This window comes from Pinus tabuliformis, chromosome 7 (genome assembly GCF_031772625.1).
Source record: "Pinus tabuliformis cultivar Carrire ecotype Pingquan chromosome 7, CPIR1, whole genome shotgun sequence".
Classification (NCBI taxonomy): domain Eukaryota; kingdom Viridiplantae; phylum Streptophyta; class Pinopsida; order Pinales; family Pinaceae; genus Pinus; species Pinus tabuliformis.
In genome coordinates, this window is record NC_142293.1 from 1338539856 (window position 1) to 1338543773 (window position 3918).

Consider the following 3918-nt stretch of genomic DNA (forward strand, 5'->3'; position numbering starts at 1 on the left):
TGGTATAGTTGTCAAAGCATTTTGTTCTGTATTTTCTTCTTTAAACTAAACGCGGTATATGGACTGGTATGTAAAACTTTTTAGTTTTTTTTATTTGGGAGAAAAAGTATACATATTAATACCCTGTATCACCTACTTGGTACGTTCGACACCGCAACGTGTGCATTATTTTACACATGATTTGCTTAGTTTGTAGCACAAAGATCAAATTGAAATTTTCAGAAAGTTGCGCCTTAATCCTAACTCTGGCCAACACAATCGAGTGTCATTTTGTTCAAATGCAATCAATTTTGAATATCTTCATATCTTGGGGCGCTCCATGGTTATGGGGCGGAACTTCTGAGTAAAACTGTCTGCCAAGAGAACGGCCTGTAATGGCACCACGACTTCATCATCACCACCTCTGTAACCTTCGAACCCCTTTTCTGCGCCATTCTTCTTCTTTCACCTTCTTTTCTGTTTTTCTTTTTGCTTCTCCTTCTGCTACTGCTGGCGGTTGTGGTGAATTGAAATCATTACCCAAACCCCTCATGCTCTGCTACAGCAGTGAATCAGACACCAAAACACCGAATTCCAAATTCAGGTGCCGTCTCCTCTGAATTGGAAGACTTTAACATTGAATGTTCTTGCGGGCTGCCTTCCTGACACAGAATTCGCTATCTGAAAGCAAACCGAACCATATTAAAAAAATATGTGTGAGGAACCAACGCCACCGTAAATCCTGAAAAGAAACAGACTGGTGCTTCCAGAGACTTGCCGATGTGTTTGTCTCTGAGAGACCCTTGTATGCGTTGTAATGCAATCCAATCGTGCACCATAAGTTTTATGTTCAGTGCCATAAACTCCACTAAACATTCAAACAGACTCTCCTGGAACCTCGGCTTAAAAGATGAGCACAGATGTCAAATGGAGAGTGTTTTGGTGGCTTAAAACACTGTGAACAGAGGTCAGATGCACAGTAAAAGTGTGGATGCCAGTTGTCAACCTGTCAACAGATGTCAGATGCACAGTGTGGACGCCAGTTGTCAACCTGTAAACAGATGTCAGATGCACAGTAAAAGTGTGGACGTCAGATGCACAGTAAAAATGTGGACCCCAGTTGTCAACCTTAAAAAAGAAAAAGATAACTAAAGTCTCATTCAAAGAAAAACCTATCGACCTAATTATATTAGCTTTTAACTACTTTTCTTTTAATATATTAGTTTGGTGTAAATGACGCTCCTAAGATTATATAAATTATTTTATATTTAAATTTTTAAAAACTACTCTATATTTTTTATTTAATTTAATTTATAAAATATAATATAATAATTAAAATATATTTATCTAAGACTTAAAATAATATATATCATCCATGATTTTATCATTTCTAAGTTTCCAAGTATGTAAAAATTTATGTAGATAATTTCAAGTTGCGAAAACGATGACACCACAAACATGAGAGGTAAGCACCTTCTACAAAATCGTTTAATATTGCAGGAGGATGCATATCCATCCTTTAATATCGATAATAGGATCTTGTTATTATATATACGACAAATATATGCATCGAATAATGTGCATTGACTTTGGACTTTACTTTCTTATATTTGTGACATTAAAATTTTATTATGAATAACATTTTGGATTACTTATAAATATAAGTTCTTTAATCATTTTATGTAATAATTTTTTTAATTGTATAATAGTAATTTTATTGTTAAAAAATATTAGCACAATTACTTTTACAAATAACAAATAATGTGTATACACTGCAAACATCATTTTTTATCTATTATAAACATACGCACATTATTAATTAATATATATATACATAAAATCACTAAATTAATTCAATATCATTCCATTTATAACAGTAACACATTTACATCAGCAATAACATCTAAAAATTACAATTATATCGAAACAAGCATGAACAAAATGAATAGCAACTAATCCTTAAGAACACATAATTGCATATATTTATGTTCAAACGCTGATATTTTCCAATCAAATAAGCAAGCTCAGAAGGAACCAACCCTAAGCACCTAAAGTCTCTAGCTGATTTGCATCCTTGCAGTTGGGACAGCAAAGAGCGGAAAGCGTGGTGGCATGGTCGTCCCAAATATTTCAGGCTCCTCCTCAACTCCATCTCTATATTCCAAACTCCAATCGAAGCAATGAAACAGATTGGCGAGTCCGAGGGCGACAACTTCAAGACCCACAGATATGCCGGGGCACCCTCTCCTACCGGATCCGAAGGGGATGAGTTCGAAGTTCTGACCTCTCACATCTATATCTCTATGCATAAACCTCTCTGGCTTGAACTCCAGAGCGTCATCTCCCCAGACGAGAGGATCTCTACCTATAGCCCACGCGTTCACAATCACCCTCGTTTTAGCAGGAATCCGGTACCCCGCTACACTACACTCCTCCATTGACTCGCGGGGAACCAGCAGCGGAACCGTGGAATGCAACCTCAGCGTCTCCTTCACCACGCATTGCAGATACTCCAAACTTGGCACATCACACTCCCTTAATGGCCCATTGTTACCCACCACGGACTCCAGCTCTTGTTGCACTCTTTTGACGACAACAGGATGCCTCAACGTCTCCAACATGGCCCATTCTAATGTAGCCGCCGACGTATCGGTTCCACCAACCATCATGTCTAAAAGAAGGGCCTTCATGTCATTCCTGCTCATTACTCCATTGCCACTCTCCGATATGTCCAGCAGCACCTCTACAAAGCAGTTACTTGCCCCACCATTTTGGGTCCTCCTCTCAATGTGCTCGATGATAATCCCCTCAGTTAATCGGTCGAATTCGCTCTGAACTTTCTTCATGCGCCTTCTGATTCCCTGCAAATCCAACCACCCGAGACGAGGAATGTAATCTCCGATATAAAATGCACCCGCTAGAATTGACACCTCTCGCAGCAGTTCTGCGAATCCTCTAAAGCCACCCAGCGCCTCCGTCGAACATTTTGTGCCCATCAACATTCTGCATATTATATTTGCCGTCAGGGACGAGAGCGCCTTGCTGAGATTAACAGGCTTCGCCCCTTTCTGGCTTTCTTCCCAAATGGAGCGAATCATCGCAGACACTTCCTCCTCTCGCAGCCACTGGAATGACTCGATTCTCCTGGCAGTCAACAGTTCTAAGACGCATATTTTTCTCATTTGCCTCCAGTAATCTCCATAGGGTGCGAACCCCAAGTCTTTGCAACCGTAGAACAAGTACTTCCCTGCCGCTGTTGCGGGTCTGCTGGCGAAAACCAGATCATGAGTTTTGAGAAAGAGTTTGGCCATCTCAGGTGAAGAAACCACGACGGTAGGGACGGAGCATAAGCGCAGAAACATAATGGGACCATATTGGTCTGCAAGGTCTTTCAGGGCACGGTGAGGGAGCTCTCCCAACATGTGCAGATTGCCGATGATGGGCCATGAAAAGGGTCCTGGAGGCAGATCTCGATTGCTTTCTCTCTTTCTTTTCAAATGATATTTGAAGAGAAAAATGATGAACAAACTTAGTATCGGCAGTCCTACTGTGGTAGCCGATACCCATCTGGGCTGTCCAACGAACCTCACAAGCAACGTCTCTTCTGAATCCATTTTTTCCTCTTTTCGACTTCCTGCTGGAAACCAGCACATATTTATGGACAAGAGAATCTGGAAGGCTGTCCTGAAATGGACATTTCATGACGGCCATCTTTATGGAATCGATTTGATATATTCCAAAACCGTGACCCTGTCAGATTTTTATAATATCCGCCGAACTCATCTCCATTGCAGGTTGCTCGGACTTGTTGACGTGGCTACTGAGCCCTCTGTTTCCGTTTACATCCCGTTCAACTGCCGTACATCAAATAAAAATTTGTCAAAGTCATTAAGGCTTTGCACAGTATATCTCATGCATACATCGAACATCTTGCAGCTA

At 40.6% G+C, this 3918-nt stretch overlaps 1 pseudogene across 1 annotated transcript; it reads right to left on the bottom strand.

Annotated features, from left to right (window-relative positions):
* Window positions 1-433: 433 nt before the first annotated feature.
* LOC149252506 (cytochrome P450 750A1 pseudogene) lies at window positions 434-3654 on the bottom strand (annotated as a pseudogene). Its single transcript, XR_016266945.1, has 2 exons — window positions 2019-3654; window positions 434-1030 (listed from the first exon to the last, which is right to left on the bottom strand). The product of XR_016266945.1 is annotated as a cytochrome P450 750A1 pseudogene (transcript).
* Window positions 3655-3918: the final 264 nt, after the last annotated feature.